This window comes from Notechis scutatus, chromosome 2 (assembly GCF_049901735.1).
Source record: "Notechis scutatus isolate UNSWTSFEM ecotype Mainland chromosome 2, rNotScu1.2, whole genome shotgun sequence".
Lineage (NCBI taxonomy): Eukaryota > Metazoa > Chordata > Lepidosauria > Squamata > Elapidae > Notechis > Notechis scutatus.
The window spans coordinates 177384134-177405693 of NC_142010.1; the positions used below are offsets into that span (position 1 = coordinate 177384134).

At 42.5% G+C, this 21560-nt stretch overlaps 1 long non-coding RNA gene across 1 annotated transcript; it reads right to left on the reverse strand.

The window, feature by feature from the left end:
- Positions 1-10089: 10089 nt before the first annotated feature.
- On the reverse strand, positions 10090-20472 carry LOC148132423 (uncharacterized). The gene is made up of 2 exons (XR_015747984.1): positions 20292-20472; positions 10090-10976 (listed from the first exon to the last, which is right to left on the reverse strand). It is a non-coding gene; the product is annotated as an uncharacterized LOC148132423 (long non-coding RNA).
- Between the last annotated feature and the right edge of the window lie 1088 nt (positions 20473-21560).

A 21560-nucleotide genomic window follows, 5' to 3' on the forward strand; every position in this document is an offset into this window, starting at 1 on the left:
GGGAAAGCATGGTAGCATCAAGACAAAATAGAGCAGGAAGTGGGAGAGAATTTCTCTTACACAGGTAACATGGGACAATGAGCAACATAAGAGCTCTTTCCTTGTGTTGGTGTGGCCATTGTTTCTTTATTACTCAGGATCTGGGAAAGTGCCTATTATTTTTCTCTTAGGAAAAACCTTTGGTTAATACCTTCCATTTTCCTGTTGCCCAGGTCAGCCTCACCTCAACTCATTTATCACTTATGTGGGCATGTCAAGTTCTCTTTGTCTTTCTAGACTCAGGGGTTTTCTGCTTTATTTTTGCAATACACAGTAAATGCCTAGCTTCCAGGAAAATCCTGGCATTGGATTTGAAATGATCTGGGCTGCATTTGTTCTTATCCAGCTTGGTTAAAAACTTCATAGAGTCGGATACCACCTGCCAAGAGCATCTGATTGTCTTGCCAGCCCTTCCCCCCTTTTTTAAAAGCATCCAATGTAAAATTACAGTTGGGCACTGGTCTTTTCTCCTTCTAAGGGTGAGAGGTAGGTATTGAAGCCAAGCCTTTCTTCATCAGTTGCTTCTCTCCTCTATTGACCAAGCATGTTCAGCCCTTTCTTTGGCTCCTTCTTCAGCTCTGCCCTGGTTCTTGCTCATGTGCAATAATGAAGATGAAATTGGCTGATGGAAGGAGGGAGGCAATGTTTTGTTTTATTTCTTGGCCCAAAAGCAAATGTTTCGTTCCCAAAGAGCTTTGGCTTTCTCATAGACAAAGTTATTGTACTTGCCAAGAAGTTTAGAATCAGCCAACTCCCTCTAACTTTTGTCTTTGGATACAAATTAAACAAATCATTTGAGCCATAAGGACAGATGATTCTTGTTTTGTCTCCCTAAGACCTTCCTTCCAGGGAAAATAAAGTGGGGAGACGGAGAGAAACATCCCCTGTGCAAAAAAAAAAAAAGAACATGGCAAGGCGAGATATTGATACTTTCTGCATCTCATAAGCATAATATCCTCTCAGTCATCTTTTTCCTTATCTCTGGTCTGTTCCAGTTAAATGCACTTACTCCATTCATATAAAGACTCAACAATAAAATCTCATGTAAATACTAATAGTTATGGCAGCAGCCCTATCTCCACAATTGTCATGCTCTCTCTGGCAATATATTTCTGCTTAAACTTGCATAAGATGGCACTGTACCTAGGATATCCAAGACTCTGAGAACCTTAAGGGGGGGGGGGGAGCTCAAAATACCCTCAAAACTTTATTTTTATTTTATTTTATTTGTCAAATTTATATGGTTATCAGTCTCACACAGAGATGGTATTCAGCAGGTTCTGACCAGTTCTGGAAAACCAGTAGTGGAAATTTTGAGTAGTTCAGAGAACCAGCAAATCCCACCTCCGACTGGAGATTTTACAGTATCCTTCCCCTGCCAGGCCCACCAAGCCACGCCCACAGAACCGGTAGTAAAAACATTTGAATCCCACCACTGGTCTCACATGAAGTGACAGGGCAGCGTATAATAAAATAAAAATAATAAAAGTTGTTGCTAAATTATCATTTTGAATGTGAAATAAGAGCAGTGTAATACATTGCACAGGGAGCTATTATGTCACTTGCTTTTAGTTCTTATCCTAGTTCTTTTTGTCCTAGTTCTGGAATACTCACAATAAGAGAGTATTTTATTTATTGTTCCTCTGCAACTAGTCTTTGAAGGCAGAGGCAGATGGGAAGAGAGGTATGTCCCCCCTCTCCCCTGATGAGCACTCCAGAACCATCTGGATGAGAGTTACATTAGGATCCAGAGTTTCCCAAGGCAGAAATGTGAGTTCTGCCAACAGCCATCAGTTGCTGAGCTTCACATCTGAAAAATTGAAGGCTAAATATCTGTTACATCACAGGAAAAATAAGTAGAAGCAGCACCATAATTAAACACTGAAGATATAAGAATTTTTTTCACTTGATAGTAGCTTCATCCTGGCATGCGTCCCTCCCCCACCCCCCCAGATATGCCATGCCATGGATCTGGCAAACTTCTGCTGAGTTTAAGCTCGAGAGCTGAACACATTGCTGGTCACTGTGTGAAACAAAAAGCTGGAATAAATAATATTTGCTCTAGCAAAGGTTGCTTTATGTTATAGTTATATATAAATAAGGGTCAACTAGGCTTCTTTGTCCAAAACAAGGTTCTTATAGAGAAGGCTTGAATTAATGACTTTTTGTGATGGTTTCCCCTGCTGATCAGTAAGAAGAGACTTATAATATACCGTATATACTCGAGTATAAGTCGACCCGAATATAAGCCGAGGCACCTAATTTTACACAAAAAACTGGGAAAACTTATTGACTCGAGTATAAGCCGAGGGTGGGAAATGCAGCAGCTACTGGTAAATTTCAAAATAAAAATAATTAATTTGGGAAACGATCTCACTATCATGAAAGGTTTAATTGATTCACTAACCCAAAAGAAGAAGATGATGATGACAGCGGGAGGCAGGAGTCACTCTCTTCCCTCCCTCGGAGGCCCCTGAGTCAGGAGTCACTACCGCCGGCGCGGCCCCAGTCCCGCCGCCTCGGGAAGGAAAGGCAAAGCGCTTTTGCCTTTCCCTTCCCGGCTGGGGCTGTTGGGAGTCGCTGCCGCCGGAGCGGCCCCAGTCCCGCCGCTCGGGAAGGGAAAGGCAAAGCGCTTTTGCCTTTCCCTTCCCGGTGGGCTGTTGGGAGTCGCTGCCGCCGAGGCCGCGACTCCACACCATTTTTTTTTTCAGAGGGAATCTGACTCGAGTATAAGCGAGGGGGATTTTTTCAGCACAAAAATGGGCTGAAAAACTAGGCTTATACTGAGTATATATATCTGGAGTAGGAAAGAAGGCTTATCAATATTGCATCTTGACTTCCCGCCTCCTTTGTTACAACTCTATGATCGACCATAAGGCCTGCAGTACTTTATGGTTTCAAAGAATTAAGGCATTTGGGAATCAAGGGTTCTATCATTTATTTCCCCAAAAAAATATTTAATTGTTTTCTTATAGAGAGCTCTCTACCTGCTGTTTAGAAAACTGGTAGCATATGGCATTAGCACAGTAATAATTCAATTTATATTCAGTAATAAGTCATTCTGAAAACATTAAATTATATTGATGGGCCTAATTTATTTGCAATTTTCCAGGAAGAATTAAAACACCAGTGGAATACTTCCTTATAGTTGTCATTCCTTAAATCAGTTCTTTCTGGTTGTTTTAATACAGGATTGCACGTGCTTCAAATTTCAGGGCTTAATTGTAATAAAAACAGCCTGTATTCTTGTGTAATAAACATTTAGTTTAGGAATAAGTTAGATTTTCAGGATAAGAAGCATGGCAAACAAACACTGTGACTTTCATGTCATCAAAATATAAACACAAACTTTCATAGATGATTGGGAAATGTGTCTTTCATACGTGGTACCTCATTGTTGTGTTGTGCTTGTCATTCTATCACAAAATGTTTACTGGCCATGGTTTATTGAGCAACATTATGAAGCTATTGCACAATCCTGTTGAAATAATTGCGAGGTGTCTCAGAGAATCTGGCTTAGCAAAGGAACTGGCAAATTAATATTTTGTGAAAGATTGTTTCTTTTTAAGTAAATGTATGTTTTCCCTTTTCATGGCTTGAACATGGAACTTAAAACTTGCTTATTTTAAAAGAGGCAAATGAGTTGTTAGTTCCTTAAGAAACCCGAGGCCCTTCAAATATATTGGACTTCAGTTCTCATATACTATAATGGCTGTGGAATTATGGTGTTGAAGAGCAACATATCTGAAAGGCACCAGGTTGACAAAGCTTGCTTTAAAAACCCACCATAAATATTCTGCTGTAATCTTATTAAATGGCAGTGACGTAGGAATATTCAGACCACGGTTCTATCTCAATTTGATAACTGTCTTCAAATACCTCTCCTTAATGCTTCCACTGTGGCAGTGAAAAATAATCCTGACCAGTGGTGGGATTGAAATTTTTTTTACTACCGGTTCTGTGGGCATGGCTTGGTGGGCATGGCTTGGTGGGCATGGCAGGGGAAGGATACTATAAAATCCCCATTCCCTCCCATTCCTGGGGAAGGTTACTGCAAAATCCGCATTCCCTCCCCATCCCACTAACCTGCTTTCCAGCTCCGTTCTCCTGTGCAGGGAATAAAAGAAGACCCAACCAATCAGCTGGGACCTGGGAGGCAGAGAATAGATGGGGGCGGGGCCAGTCAGAGGTGGTATTTGCTGCTTCTCCGAACTACTCAAAATGTCTTCTACCGGTTCTCCAGAACTGGCCAGAACCTGCTGAATATCGACCTCTGTTCCTGACCATTTTGCTTTTGCTCCTGTGTTCTTCAATGGTAAAATCATGCCTCCCCTCAATCTTTTTTTCTCCAAATTGGACATCCCAAATTCCTTTATTCTACCTTCATAGGGCATGTCCACCAGTCCCTCCATGATTTTGTCACACTTCTCTAAACACGTTCAAACCTTCCAATACCACCGTAAAAATGTGGAGCCCAAATTAGTAAAATATTATCATTATTATAGAATTAATATCATTGTGAGAAATGTTATTGTAAACATTTTGATTACGATTCCCTAAAAATAATTGTACCCAGACAGCACACTGTTTGATAAATAAAACAAATAAAAAATGTGGAAAAAAGAAAGAAAAGAAGTGTGGAGCCCAGAATTGTATATGGTGCTCTAGGGATGATCCTCCATTGCAGAATAAAGAGAAAGGATGTAGGATAGAGACTGGCAGAGCCATGGGGAAGAATGAAATGGGGCATTAGTTTAGAATCATTATGTAGACACAAAAGAATAAAGTCCCACCTCCTTTGATTTCCATTGACTGTTATCTAATTCTGTATAGATGGAAATTCTTAGCCTGAGAAGATTCCTTTGCATAGACTTTAGCAATACATCAGTAATTTATAATCTGGTTTTTCTGCACCCAGCAGAAGGACATTGAGTATTTTTGGTAAAGTGCTCCTTCTTCTATTTCAATGAAGACCTGCATTAACTCTTCTAGAGATAGATCCCATTCAGTTTGTTAAGCTTGTTCTCAGTGACCATATCCTCACCCCAGATTAGCCACAAATCTCCCGCCTTGTATGTTTGCCTTATATTTTTCCCAAAAGGAATGCCTTGCTTTTCTCACTGCTGAAGGACAACTTGCTCCTTTGATTCCAATTTGCTACCTTGTCGGGTTTAGATTGCAGCTGTGTTTCTGAAGGATCAGCGATTGCATTTTCCCCAGATGGATTGTTCTGTACGGTTCTATGCTAACTGATGGATGATGGATAATAACGTCCTTGATTATTTCAAGACAGTCACACATACCATTTTTGGGCATCTCGTTGGTCACTAATGCCAATGGCTCAAAGCATGTCCCCATTACTCTTATTTTGGCATAACCATGGTTTTATGGCTCTAGAAGATGCCATAAATCACTTATTGGGGAAAAGATTCCATATTGCAGGAGAATACAACAGCTACCTCAAAACTGAGAAAAGTAGGTTGTAGTATAGAAAGATAAAACATCACCCCCCTAAATTACAGGGGGAAATAAGCATAGATAAATCTATGAAAAAACTCTGCAGGTAATCCTCAAGTTATGACAGTTCATTTAATGACTGTTCAAAGTTATGCAATAAACCCCCCAAGTATTTACGATACAGTCACAAAATTACGAATGTTGGAGCACCATGACAGTCATTCACCCTTATGAAGGCTCCATTACATTCGTAACTCGAGGCCTATTTGCATTTGTTTCTTACATTGTTCTTTTTTATTACAATCAATTCATTTTACATTCCATCGTACCTCTACAAAAAACAAACTCCTTGCTCATAATTGATGTTGGATGGTAGAGTGACAGTAGAGTCTGGTTGGTAGAGTGAGACCGAACGTTTAGGAAACAGGAACTTAGCTCAGTTGTGGCTCTAATTGATGGTATTTCTGCACAATACAGTCAGACACCCAAGAATATGACAAAACTCCTATGATAGGAGTTGCAATCCTAGGCATTCATTCCAGGCTACAAAGGCACTAAAAGGATGAAACATCACAACTTCATAATTCAAGTTCCACCCATCTGTGCTTGCATTGTGACTTGTTCCTTTGCCTTGCTCCCAGTCATTCCTGCCATTCCCATGGGCCCTGATACATGTGATTAATCTTTAGGTATGAGGACAACTTAAATACCAGATAAATGTATTTCTTCCTCTAGGAACAGTCTTTTACTTTTCCTTCAATAAGACAATTACCTCTCTGCAAAAATAATTGTCTGCAGGTTTTCCTGAACATATACCCTAAAAAACTTGCATTTTTTTTTCCATTTCAAGGTCTTTACCCTAGATTTTCAGAAGGGACTATATTATTTTGCAAGCACAAGCTGAAATCCAAGTCAGCCATGAGGCTTTTGAGATACATTCCACAGCTCATGGTTTCTGTCTCTGTCACGATCCTCCTGAGAAAAGAGTGTGTCTGAGATGGAACAGCAGGACGGGACTTGCTTGCAAAATAGTCTGATCAAATGATATCTAAAAATTGAAGGAGGCCGTGGGAATAGAACACGGGAATAGAAATAAAATCTCCTGGGAGAACTTGAACTGATTGTTTTCATCAACACTGTTGAAGCTTTTGGTTAGAGTGAGTTTTGATGCAAAGGATGGTGGGACTTCTGTACCAGTTTTTCCTAATGAGACGAGTAATGGTTAAGCTGATAGCCTTTTTTAAAAAAGTTTTTTTTCATCCCACCTTTATTATTTTTTATAACTAACTCAAGATGGCAAAGCTATCTAATAACCCTTTCTTCTCCTATTTCCCCCACAGCAATAATCCTGAGAGAGAGAGTGACTGGCCCAAAGTCACCCAGTCGGCTCCATGCCAAAGGCAGCACTAGAATTCACAGTCTCCTGGATTCTAGCCTGGTGCCTTAACCACTACACCAAACTGATTGATGGGAACTGTAGCTTTAGTCATGGGGAGTGTTCCACGTGCATGAAAGTAAGTATTTTTGTCAAACAACACTCTAGGGCCTAAATCCAAGAGATGACTTACCCAGCAGCATGCCTTTTGGAAGTGCAGTAACATCCCAGATAAGTTCACAAGGGGCAGGATCTCAGTTATGCTGCTGCAGCACCCAACATGCCGAGTTTGAATTCTTCTGCAGCCCCTGATGACACCAAATGAAGATGGATTGAAAGAACCATGAAATGGCCAAAGCAAGCAGACTGGCACACCCCGTTTTAAAATCAGGAAAGCGTATTATACTACCATCTAAAGAGAATCAAGACGATAGAAATCCTTTACGTGACCTGTGTTCTAAAAAGATCTAATTGCACCATTGTGTAAAAACCTATTCCCAACTTCTGTCAAACTGCGGTGTGACCCCCCAAAAAAAAGAAGCCCTAATCATTAGGCCCATGGGGAACTGGCTTGAATGGGATCTCTTGAAGGACCAGGTTTAATCTCCACTCCAGTATTGTCCATGATTGTTGCACTTTCTTCTTTCCCATATATAAAGAAATGGCTGTCCTCAACCCTATAGAACAAGGGTCCCCAAACTTGGCAACTTTAAGACTTGTGGACTTCAACTTCTAGAATTCTCCAGCCAGCTTTGCTGGCTGGAGAATTCTAGAAGTTGAAATCCACAAGTCTTAAAGTTGCCAAGTTTGGAGACCTCTGTTATAGAAAAAAGTAAAACACAGCCTAAATGGGGGATGCTGTTAAATCTAGGTCAGAACATCCTAGGCCCTTGACACTGCATGATATGGCCTGGCTGACAGTTGTCTACGTTGTCACTGGCCACAGAACACTGACCCAATCACTGTCCTCTGTAGCGGCCCAATAGGAGATGACCAAACATGGTGTCCATCCGTCTACTTCCCATTAATTTTTTGTTCATTCCTTTGTTTGGTGATCTGTAAAAAAATCTGAACATGTTAGTATAAAGGGATAGGGTGGGGAGCTGCGAAATTTTCAAGAAACCAACTCTCGTCCATCATTTGCCTCTGTTTAACTTACACAGGTATATGTCGCATCTGTTCAGCACAAAGGGCCATCTCTCTACTATCATTTAACTCAATAGTGGGATTAAAACTTTTTTTACTACTGGTTCTATGGGTGTGGCTTGATGGGCGTGGTGTGGCTTGGTGGGTGTGGTCGGCTACTGCAAAATCTCCATTCCCTCCCCACCCTACTAACCTGCTTTCCAGCTCCCTTCTCCTGTGCAGGGCAACAATAGAAGGCCCAGCCGATCAGCTGGGACTCGGGAGGCAGAGAATAGATGGGGTGGGGCCAGACAGAGGTGGTATTGGCCGGTTCTCCAAACTACTCAAAATTTCTGTTACCGGATCTCCAGAACTGCTCAGAACCTGCCAAATACCACCTCTGATTTAACTGCTTACAGGTAGTCCTCGCCTTACATTTATCCATTTAGTGACTTTGAAATTACAGCCGCACTGAAAAAGCGACTTACAACTGGTCCTCATTCTTGGAACCATTGCAGCATTCCCCACAGTCATGTAATCAGAATTGAGGCGCTTGGCAACCAGCATGCATTTATCATGGTTGCAGCATCCTGGGCCATTTGAAACCTTCTCAATCAGCTTTTTTTTCTTAATAAAGTTGTATTGATTTTCTATTATTACACTGAATTATTGCTTAACAAACATTGTGTTGTCTGGGTTGTTTTGTTTGCTTAATAATACAAATGATGTTCCTTATCTTTACCCCTTTTTCCAGCCATTGATAAAATAAATTCCATGTTTGATAGTATCTTCTTTCTGTTTGATCTTCAATGTAAGTCTGTCCATTTCTGCACAGTTCAATATCTTCTTAATTATCGCTTCATCTAGTGGTACTTCTTCATTTTTCCAGTGCCTAGCAAATACAATCCTCGCTGTTGTTAATACATGCAATATTAAATATACACTTTGTTTATCAAATTCTTCTGGTACTATACCTCATTTTAAAAGCTCAGGCAAAGTCAATGGGGAAAGCTGGGCTCACCTAACCACCACATGTTTTACTTAATACTGTATTGATTCGCTTAACAAGCTTGGCGTAAATGTAAATTCAAGCATGACTCACATAATAATTGTCTTGCTTAGCAGCAGAAATTCTGGTCGTAAGTTGAGGACTATATTTGGTTCCTTCTATCTCAAGAACTTTTTTTTTTTACTTGTCTTTTTTAAACCACAGGTGATTCTTTTTCCTCTTTTCTTTAAAGCAGAGATTCTTAACCGGGCTCCATGAAACCTGAGGGCTCCATGAACTTGAATGGAAATGTTGTTTTCACTAACTTCTGATTCAGGGGTGGGATCCGACAGGGTTAACTACTAGTTCGGTGATTTACAATGTGCTTCCCTGCATGCTGCGCGTATGTAAATCTTCATCAGCTTGCTGCCTGGACAGCTGAGCAGCGCTGCATGCAGGGAAGCAGCATTTGAAAAAGCACTTTTTTCCTGCTTTTTCAGCTGCAGCTGTGCCTTACACGGCAGCTGAGGTTGAAAAAGCAGGAAATAAAGATCAGGTAAGAGCCCGGGTGGGCATATGGGCCAAAACAGCAGCAGACATAGAACCGGTTCTATATCTGCTGCTCTTCAGAGCTACTGAACCAGTAGAATCCCACCCCTGTTCTGATTGGAATTTAGAATTTGGTTTAATAATGTACAGTATATCAGCAACCAAGAAATCCAAAAATGTTTGTTGACTTCAATAAATCTTACTACATAAAATGATTATAAGTCCCCCAAAAGGGTATGGTCTCTTATTGATTTAAGGAAAGGTGTGTGTGTGTGTGTGTGTGTGTGTGATGACTCTTGAAGGAGGCCTGGGCAAGTGCCTGCAATTTTGTTGGCAAGCATAATTGTATTCCTGTGCAATACATTCTATATCTATGTATTTTATTTTACACCTTCAAACACATTTTCTTGAGAGGGAGGCCATAGGTTTCACCAAACTCTCAAAGAGGTCCTTGGCACAATAGCTGCTGCTTAAAACAAAACCCAGTGTTTTATCATTTTCATCAAAATGTTCTGGCAACAAGACAGAAAGTGGAGCACAGTAACACACACACAGACCCCATTAGTTTGTTTATGGCTGTATACATAAAGATATCTTGCATGCTCAACAAGATCCATTCAGTTTGTGTTGGCTAAACCCAATTTGCATTACTGACATGTTATAAATGCAAACCATATTTAAGTTTGCTTAAAAACCCAATCATTTGCAAACAGCGTAGAATTTGGTTTTGGCGGTGTGATGACCCTCCGGTATCTGTAACGATGTTTTTCAACCTTGGAAACTTTTAAGATATGTTGACTTCAACTCTTAAAAACTCTGGAAGTTGAAGTCGGCATATCTTCCAAATTGCTAAGGCTGAGAAACACTGATCAATAACAATGAATTGTTGGTGGTATTTCTCTTCCTAGGATTTTCTTGGAAGGGTAAGAACTGTGATAGCTAAACTGAATGTTAAAACTTCTTTATATGTGACTAAGAGGCCATTCTGACCGAGAGAGCTGTAGATAGTTGCAAAGTGTAGAACACTTTATGGATTCCAAAATGCTACTCTAAAATGTGCAGTTGTGCCTATAGGATGTTCTTGCTTCCCTACATTGAAGGTTTATCTTTACAGAAAGGGGCATTTTATGTTGATCTTAAATGTTTAAGGAGGTTGTCCTTAAAGGCTGGTTCCAGCTTGACCCTTAGATTAGTGGCCCATAAAACATTTTCTTGGCAGCAATTCAGCAGTTGCTAGCTACTGCATTATCTTCTTCTCAGGATTATTGTTGACTTCCCTACTTAGTTTATTAATCCTGGAGTTTCCAGATGATCTTCCATCTTTGTTATATTAAAGTAGGATTCATGGCCAAATCAGCTTCTTCGTTATGGCATGGGGGTGTGGATTTAGCCTTGTTCTATCTTCTGCTGAGCTTGGCAGCCAGCCTTGTGCCCTCTGACTTCCTGCAAAGAAAAAAGAAATCCCAATTTACTGCAAAATAAAAAAGCTGTTCTCCTCCTCCCCTTCTCCATCCAGTTCATGAAGGAGAAACAGTTAGACTGGCGCCTTTCCCCATGGCCATCTCTTAATTATGCAAGGGCAAACCCAAGAGGGAGTGGGGCTGAACAGGCAATGGGTGCCTGCCAAAGTGGTTTCCAGCTCTTTTACAGGACGCCTACGCACCCCAGACATTCTTAGCATGTGCTGGCATGGTTTGCCTCTTCTCCAAAAGTGGCTCCCAGGGGTGCAGTTTGGCTCCTTATTGCAATTAGATTCAAGCTCCAATCACCACCCATTTTATGCCCCAGGAGATACAGCTGGAGTTTTTTCATAAGAGAACTAAAAGAATCACTAAAGTGATTGACCTACCCCTGCACTTTGAATGTTGGCATAACATTTCCCTCCTTCACCTCTCTGGCTCCAAAAGACGTCATTTGGAAGCATCCTCCAGACAGGAGAAAGAAAGCGGTTGGCCATTGGATGTTGGTGGGTGAGAAGGCCATGTAAGGGTTCAGGGTAGGGCTGACATGGAGGGAGCTGGACTTTACTGCCACTGCAGCACATCCCTGGACTCTCATCCTGCCACTTTATAGCACGGCACCAGGCAGAAGGTAACCGAGGTTCGAGATCAGCAACCTTTTTCCTGGAATAATGTATCTGAGGTTCATATTGAAAACCAGACAAATACTTACTAGTCCAAGGCATTGATCTCATCTACTTTTTTTACAGCCTGTCTACTGATTTGGGGATGAGTTTGATGATACTTATGTGCAGCTTCCCTTACTTGTGTTTTTCTAATGGCATCTGTAAATCTTTTTCTGCATTTTTTGCCTCTTTTCCCTTTAACTGGTATTACAGTAGATTTGTCTGACCTGAGGAGGAAAATAAGGGGGGGGGCAGGAATTCTGCCTCTGCCTACCAGCATCCATTGGTATTCCTCTGGCTAGCGTCCTGTAAGTGGGAGAGAGAGTTGAGGGGTGTTTGGAAACTCAAACAGTATTTGGTGTGTGAGCAAGAAGGAGACAGCAAGGAGCCTGGGCATGGCTTAGCTCAACTGTTCTGTAGTAAAGATGTTTGCTGCTGTGAAACTAAAACTGAAACTCCTCTCCTTTGCTTGTGTTTTGCATTTGGAACAGATTTCTTTTCAGGTGGGGAGAGGGAGTAGAACTACTTAGCATCAGAGTGTGTTAATAATAATATAGGAAATACTAATGCTCTGATGGTCATTTCGAAAAATCCTTTCTTAGTGAGCACCTAGAAGGAACATACGTGCCAAATTTCAAGTTTGTAGGCTTTACGGTTCTGGAGATTTTGTGATGACGCATGAGTGCTTTTTCACACACACACACACACACACACACACACACACATATATATATATATATATATATATATATATATATATATATATATGGTATTCAGCTTTGTTCGGGTATTTTCCCACATCATTATAGTTGTGCTTTTAAAGTTGTAGCAACGTTTCGGCAGAATCTCATCTGCCATCATCAGGCTTCTGTATAGTGTTCGTCTGTGAGTCAAGACTTTCACAGCCGTTCCTGTTTTAAATTTGGTGCTAGCCTACTCTTGTGCCAGAATAGTTTTTTCTTCATCCTGATTGGTTGGGAGTCTTGGTCTGTGTTTATTGGTCTTGGAGTTTGCGAAGTATACATTGAATTAATAAAATATTTCCACTAACTCCAGAATCCATCAAAAACCCATATCTACTGTATAAGTACTGTTTTTAAAGGACCCTCCAGTCCAGTGGTGGGCTCCTACCGGTTTGGACGGGTTCTAGCGCAGTGGTAGTTCCAGTGAGCAGTTGGCCCCACCCACCTGCTCCTGGCCTTTCCTGGCCTATATTTCCCTGTTTTTTAGCTCAGCTGAGTCATGCGGCACAGTGGATTGCCTCGCCTCCGCTGTTTTACTCACCAGCGCTGACGAAGAAGGTAAGTTTTAAGCTTAAAATGGGCTGTTTTTGAATGCTGCGTGCATGTTCACCAAGCCAGTTGTTAAACCAGTTGCAGCCAGAATCTGCAAAGATAGCCAGAATCCGCAAAGACTAAGTCAGGAAAGCAAAGGCTCAGGACAAACAAAGACTTGCTACAAAAGTCAAAGATAATTTTTTAAAAAGTTTCTTCCATCATATAAATAACAAGAAAAAAGATCAAGGAAGCAGCCGGTCCACTAAGGAGAGAAGATGGCAAGGAAGTAACAGGCAACAGAGACAAAGCAGAACTGCTTAACTCATTCTTTGCATCGGTCTTCACGCAAAAAGAAACTATAGCTCAACCCACCAAAAACATAACTGTAAAAGACAGACCAGAAATAAAAGTTAAAATAAGCAAAAAAATAGTAAGAGAACACCTGTCTGGTCTTGAAGAACACAAATCAACAGGGCCTGACGGATTACATCCCAGAGTTTTAAAGGAGCTGGCAGAGGTCATCTCAGAACCACTGCACCATATCTTTCAAAAATCCTGGAGCACCAGGGAACTACCAGAGGACTGGAAAAGAGCTGATGTGATTCCCATCTTCAAAAAAGGGGGGAAAAAACCAGACCCAGGAAACTACAGACCAATCAGCCTAACATCAATACCCAGGAAGATACTGGAAAAGATAATTAAAAAACAGCTGCCAACATCTTGATACAAGTCAAGTAATAACTAGCAGTCAGCACAGGTTGGTTAAAAACAGATCATACCAAACCAATCTTATTTCATTCTTCAACATAGTGACTAAATTAGTAGACCAGCGAAATACTGTGGACATAACATATTTAGATTTCAGCAAGGCATTCAACAAAGTTGACCACAACCTACTTCTTGGTAAGCTAGAAAAAAGTGGGATAGATATCACCATCACCAGATGGATCCGCAACTGGCTGACAAACCGTACTCAATGAGTAGTCCTTAATGGATCTAAGTCTACATGGAGGGAAGTAAGCAGTGGGATGCTACAAGGTTCCGTCTTAGGCCCAGTACTCTTCAATATCTTCATTAACAACTTAGATGAGGGAATAGAATGGAGACTTACCAATTTGCAGATGATACTAAGCTGGCAGGAATAGCTAACACCCAAGAAGATAGGCTCAAGATCCAGATGGATCTTGACAGACTAGAACACTGGGACATATCTAACAAAATGAAATTCAATGTAGAGAAAAGTAAAGTCCTACACTTAGGCAAGAAAAACCAAAAGTACACATATAGACTGGGTGAAACCAGGCTCAATAGCAGTAACTATGAGAGGGATCTTAGAGTCTTAGTGGACAACCAGCTAAATATGAGCCAGCAATGTGCAACAGCTGCCAAAAAAGCTAATGCAATCCTAAATTGCATTAACAGAGGGATACAATCAAGATCAACTGAGGTACTAATACCACTCTATAAAGCCTTAGTAAGACCACACCTAGAGCACTACATCCAGTTTTGGTCACCACACTATAAAAAAGATGTTGAGACTCTTTTATACGGATGTTAGACTTCTTTTTTATTTAAGTATAGAGAAGAGCAACGAGGACAATTAGAGGACTGGAGACTAAAACAAATGAAGAACGGTTACAGGAACTGGGCTTGGCTAATCTAGTGAAGAGAAGGACCAGGGAAGACATGATAGCAGTCTTCCAATATTTGAGGGACTGCCACGGGGAGGAAGGGGTCAAGCTATTTTCTAAAGCACCCGAAGGCCAGACAAGGAATAATGGATGGAAACTGAAAAAGGAGAGATTTAACCTGGAAATAAGGAGAAACTTTCTGACAGTGAGAACAATCAACCAATGGAACAGCTTGCCCTCGGAAGTTGTGGGAGCACCATCACTTGAGACTTTCAAGAAGAAATTGGACTCCCATTTGTCAAAAATGGTGTAGGGTCTCCCGCTTGGGCAGGGGGTTGGACTAGATGACCTACAAGGTCTCTTCCAACTCTGATTATCTGTTATCAGCCCACCAGTACTCCCTCCCCGCTTTTTGGGGGGGGGTTCTTCTGCAAACTTCCTGCATCTCCCAAGCCTGCTGTTGTTCAGGGATAGTGCCAAGCGATTGCACAAACAATAGTACTTTGATCAGCAGAAATACTAGGAAAGTTAAGAACCCTGGATTTATTAACAGTTATAATTTAACTCTGAATTGGAATAATTTAGTCACAATGGGGTGGCTTGTGCCAGATCCCATCTATTAAATCTGGCAGGCTCCAGGGAGCATGTCTTCTCTGTCTGTGCCTCTGCCCTCAGGAAAGCCAGCCCCACCCCATTCCAAGATCCATATGGCTTTGATGGCCTTAAGAAAGGTCCTGAAGAAGGTCCGGGGCTTTAGGCCAAGATTTGTGTGGGCCATTAGTGTGTTAATATTTATGTGAAGCGATTTGACCCCAGCACTACAGGTGTGTGTATGTAATAATGATTTATTTTTTTTACTGTATCTCTCTCTCTCTGGATTGTTATTATTCACAATTATTGCCGTTGTTTAAATCAGTGGTCCCCAACCACTGGGCCCCGGACCGGTACCGGTCTGTGGATCATTTTTTACCGGGCCGCAAAGAAGTGGGCGCCGCCATCTTGTTTCGACGGCGCTTGAGAAAGTGCTTCCGGGTGAGCTTGTCAGTCGTCGGTTGGAAAGCAGCGTTTGGGTGCTGAAGGAATCCTCGCGCCTTAGTTTCGTCGAGGGGGGGGCGGCTTCAAACAAAGAGCCATCCCGATGGCGGTGGAGTCTCGCGTTACTCAGGAGGAAATTAAGAAAGAGCCCGAAAAGCCCATTGACAAAGGTACAAAGGAGGAGTTGAAGGTGGCGTGTAGAAGCGGGGGACGGCTGGCTGGCCGGTTGCTCAGCTCGCCTTGCCTTGGTCATGCGTGCTGATGCCGGTACCAGTCCGTGGATCATTTTGTGATGCCGGTACCGGACCGTGGGACAAAAAAGGTTGGGGGCCACTGGTTTAAATTAGCCACCCAGAGTTGCTTGCAAGGAGACAGACAAATGCATCGAATGAAGCAAACCAACAACAAGACTGGTTTTCTCAAACTGCAAATATTTGCACCAATAAAGCCCCCAACAAAATAAAATACCCTCCCCTGTAAGAACAGTCCAAATTCTTACTACCAAGATTTCCTGTACCGATGCCAGACTTGAAAACATTGAATACTGACAATTGATTAAAACAGATTACTCTCAAGCAACATGTCATCCAGTATATCTGTACTTATTTTATATTGTATGATTTTATTATCATTTATTTTTGGGAATTAGCTGAGAATTTCAGGTACCAAAATACATCCCCCAAAATGGGTTCATCAAGTTTGTGAATGGACTTATGCACACAAGTATTTATGGGGTATATGGATATTTCATAAAAAGTATTGCCATGTATGTATGTATGTATGTATGTATGTATGTATGTATACTTGCAGATAAACCCATCCACAGATAAGCTGACCCTCAAATTTTTAACCAAAATACTATGAAAAATAGATAATCCCTGGATTACTCATAGATAAGGCGATTGTGAAAATTAAACTATATGGAAATGTTAGAGTCAGCTGGTTTAAGTTTCATGCAACAAATGTTCTTGTATCTGCTCGGGAGTCGAGGGCTATTGATCTAAACAAACATGATTTCCCAACAAACATTGATTGGATTGTCTTATCAGTCAATGATAAACAATATTCCAGTGTAAGGTACACTGAGAACTTCCTGTGAAAAGAAACTCCCATTGATTCAGAGAAAATACCTAAAACTGAAATGCTGTTCCAGTTCAAGCACACCCACCTCTTCTGTTTCTATAGTGTCCAAACCAAGTAACTTTGTACTCCTTTGTGAGGTTCCCATCTAACTATGCTGATGGACAGATGCAGTGCAACCCATCTAGAGATTCTTGGATTTACAGAAAATTATGCTGTGGCTCTTTGCCAGCAAGGAAATAATCTGGACACAAAGTAAGTTAAATAATAATGCTCTACTTTGTTTATAGGATAAAGGACCTGTGATCATTGTTGTGTAAATTTGTACAGGAGAGGGGAGGCATTCACACAATCCTGGAAAGACACATTCAGTGGTAGGAATCTTTCAGTGCTCCAGATATTGTTGAACCAGAAACTCCATTACAGGTGATCCTAGATTTACAAAAGTTCATTTAGTGACCGCTCAAAGTTCCAACGGCACTGAAAAATGTGACTTATGACCGTTTTTCACACTGTTGCAGCATCCCCATGGATGATCAAAATTCAGATGCTTGGCAACTGGTTTCTATTTATGACAATTGCAGTGTCCCAGGAATCATGTGATCTGCTTTTGCGACCTACTGACCAGCAAATTTCAGTGGGGGAGACAGATTCACGTAACAACCAGGTTACTAACTTAACAACTGCAATGATTCACTTCAACAACTGTGGCAAGTAAAGTTGCAAAATGGGGCAAAACTCACTTAACCCAATGTCTCACTTAGCACCATGAATGTTGGGCTCAGTTGTGGTGCCACAGTTGCCTGTGCTGCTGACTCTTCACCATGCTAGCTAAGGGTTCAGAATCCAACAAGTGAAGGACCTCATAGGCTATTCATTCATTAGTTCTACCCTTGGTAGCAAAGGATGAGATCCATGGATGTAGATTGGATCCAGTAATTTTTCATCATTGAAAAGCTGCCTGGGGATGCTACAACTGGAAGTTATGCAGCGCAAAATGGGTGGGAACATATCATGCTCCTACAGTCTCTTGTTTCTCTATTCCAATCTTTCCCCCCCAGAATGGCTGTCCCTACAGATCCGTCACAGGTCAAGAGAGCATTTGAAAAGCTTGCAGAGGGATAGATGGGGATTTCCCTCCACCCTCCTTCAAAGGACATGTTTCACATGTGCATGTGTGGACATTTCCTCAATGTACGTGCATGCCATAGGAAATTAGGAGAAATACTGTGAGTTTATCCCAGAGGTCACCCCGATGTCCCAATTGTCACCCTTCAATCATGCGATAAAAGATGCAAAATTCCTACAAAATTGGCATGGTGAATTAATTCCTGTTTCTTCCTGATTTCAGGCCACATTCATTTCGGCATTGCGGTAAGGATGTCCAGCCAGCATAACTACTGATCAGGGATTTAGGGGTAGTAATCCAAGCATCTGCAGAGCACTCTAATGCTACCTCTTTGCTTACTCATGCCCCTGGCTTCTCCTATAACTCCCTGACATGAGAGCTCTAGGACCTGTTCACTTAACAACCCTATTCGGAAAATATCAGTAGTTGTCAGGTTTATGGCCATTCACTCAGCAACAATTTGAAGCTACGGTGGTGCTGAACGAAGGAACTTATAATCACAAAGCTATGGCCGTTGCAACGCCCCTGTTATCACATGATGAAAATTTGGGTGCTTTGGTAGCCTGGACCCCACTTGTAACTACAAGGGCATTTCAACTCCCTCCACCTGCCTGTTGTCCCATCTATGCCCTTTTGCCCCCCTGCGCTCTGCGGTCCCTGATGCCCCAGCTGACCTTTGTCCTCTCCTTGATCCTGCTGCTGATGAGACTGTAGCTGTAGCTGGGGCTGGACTGGGATGTCTGGGGCTTCCTAGGACACAGTGGCTTTATGCAACGCTGCTAGGCTGGGCTGTGACTGGGCTGGGCTTCATGCAGTGCAAAGGGACTTCCTGGCGCATCATGGCTCTGGAGCTGGGGCTGGGCTGTGCAATACAGCACAAAGGAGATTCCGGTGTGCTGCGACTCTAGGTCTGCAAAAAGCCTCAGAGCGGTGATGGGATTCAAATTTTTTTTACTACCAGTTCTGTGGGCGTGGCTAGGGGGCATGGCCATGTGACTAGGTGAGCGTGTGTTTTTGTGTTTTTGTGTTTTTTGCTTTTTGCAGCAAACCACCCCACCCCCCGGTTTTTGGGCCTTCTGGGCCTCAGGCAAGCCTCCTGGGGGAGGGGGCGTTTTTGTTCCCAGAAGGCTTCCTAGGGCTCAGGAAGGCAGAAAACTGACCCTGAGGGGATGCACAGCACCCCCCACATTTTGTTTTGGGGCCTTCTGGGCCTCAAGGAAGCCTCCTGGGGGTCGATTTGCTCCCAGAAGGCTTCCCTGGGGCCCAGGAAGGCAAAAAATGGAGGGGGGGGCAGAGGTTTTTTTTTTTTCTTCCTGGGCCTCAGGGAAGCCTCCTGGGCGAAGCAGTAAGTAAGTGAGGGGAATCCCAGCACAGCTGATCGTAGGAACCGCTGATTGTCCGGAGGAGGAAAAAAGAAATACCTTAAGGAGTGACTGGGCGGGCTAGCATCAGGCGGGTGGGGTGAGTGGCCATTGGGTGGGTGGGGCAAGCAAGTGAGTGGTGACCAGGCGACTGGGTCAGGAGCGTGGCCAGCCAGAAGTTACCACTGACAACTCACACCAAATTCTTGCTACCGGTTCGCCAAACCAGTGTGAACCAGCTGAATACCCTTATTGCCCTGAGCCACAGTGTAGTCTTTCCTTGCCTTTTTTTTAGTTCACTGCAGTACACACACACCCCATTCCCCATTCATGTACACCAGCCCTCTCTAATCACTCCCATCCCCACATGGGACCCCATTCACCTTACCTATGACCCCACCGCTTCCTGATTAACAAGCCAGGCGTGTTAAAGTTACAAGAGCAACTGCAGGAATTGCCATCACTGTGTGATATGGTCACATGACATTGCGCTCTCCGACTGTATTATTTAGTGATGGGAATTCCATTCTCAATTCTAGTCCTAACCTGAGGACTACCTGTTATCTGACACCGATTCCAGAGGGAATTCCTTGATGGACGCAGGATACAAAATGTAGTACTTTAATATCAGTCATTTGGAGAGACAACTTTAATAACTTCCCACACTGAAAAGAGACTGAGAAGGATTGAAATGTGTGGAGCAAAACAGCCAATAGTAAGTGTGGCCATCACAGCATACCATGTTGGTCTACAACAGGGGTGTCAAACTCAAGGCCCGTGGGCCGCATCTGGCTCATGGGGCACTTAGATCTGGCCCACAGGGCCGCCCTGAAAACAGTGAAAACAGCCCATGGAGCGTCTGCCAGCAGGCCTTCCTGAGCTCCATTTTCACTGGCAGAGGGTTGCAGGAGGCCGTTGCAGCCATAAACGGAGCTCGGGAGCCCGTTTTCGCTGACAGAGCACTCAGGTCACCACAGGTGCCCCCGACACGAGTGACGTCAAGCTGGCTGTGCCCACCCTGTCCACTTTCACCCCAGCCCTCTGAGATCAAACACACTCAATGCGGACTTCAATGAAATCGAGTTTGACACCCCTGGCCTTCAATATTTAGTATTCCTACCTGCTGGGCTTGTGACAGTTTTAGTCCAAATACTTCAGCCAAATCTTGCCATAAAATAATCTGCATCCTCAGATCCTGTCTACCATTTGGGACAAGGCCAAGTTATACCACCTTTGGGCACCTGTCAAGCCTTTTGAGTCAAAGGGGTCATTGCCGATTCTGGTTGTCCCTTCACCTTGCTGTTGAGTTGTTTTCACTGTTTGTTTCTGTTTTCCTAGCCTCTGAATGATAAAACACTGTTTATTCACTTTTAAGCTTGAACTGCTGAGCAGATTAAAGGCAAACAAAGGGACAGTGATGAAAACAGCAAAAAAAAATGTGAGTACATTTGGAGGAGTAAACAAATATGGGGCCTGTATTACAGAGAGAAGCCAAAAGGCAAAAGAGGCCCAAGAAATTAAGCTGTTGAAAATTATATCTATCATATTTCCTTATACATTTTGCTATTATTAAGGCAGGATTCAACTCTTAGCTAAATCAGCTTGTGTATGGCATGAGGGAGGTAGCATTACCCTGTCCTTTGCTGTCCGTGGGCCAGTCCTCTATCCTCAGTAAACTACATACATCATTTATAGCTTTCTATACTCACTTTTATTGCTAAAGCAGTGTGGAGAGCAGAATTTTGAGCCTTAACAGAATCACAAAGTTGGAAGAAGACCTTGGAGTCTTCTAGTTCAAGCAGCAGACCCCATACCATTTCAGACAAAAAGCTGTACAAATCTCTTCTCAAAAACCTCCTGTGTTGAAACACCCACAACTTTTGGAGGCAAGTCATTCAACTGAATTAATTATTCTAAAGATATTTCATCGAGATGTTGTTGATTTGCTGGGGTTTGCGCAATGCTTCTGATTCAGTTAGGAAGAGGTCTTCTGGGATGAGCAAAAGCATGAAGCCAGCACCTGCTTGCAACCCATTAAAGCAGCTGCATTTTTTTCCCCACCATTGTGCGATGGAAGGAAAAGTCATTCTGCAACAACTGCAGTCCTGGAAATAGACATGGCTGTTTTGAAGAGTCAGAAATTCCACAACACCACTTCTCAATCATGTCTAAAGCACTGCAAAACCCTAGTCAGGATAGCCTCCAGTTCATAGTATGTTCAGGACTGGGAATTGTGCTTCAGGAACATCTGGAGAGATCCAGCTTTCTCATTGTAAAGGCACACAGCCACTGTTTCTGTACCCTCAATTTGATCCTTAATATTTATTTTCCTTTGTGCAGTAAGACTACTTCCAATGAAGAGACAAATGGAATTGACATTTAATTATGT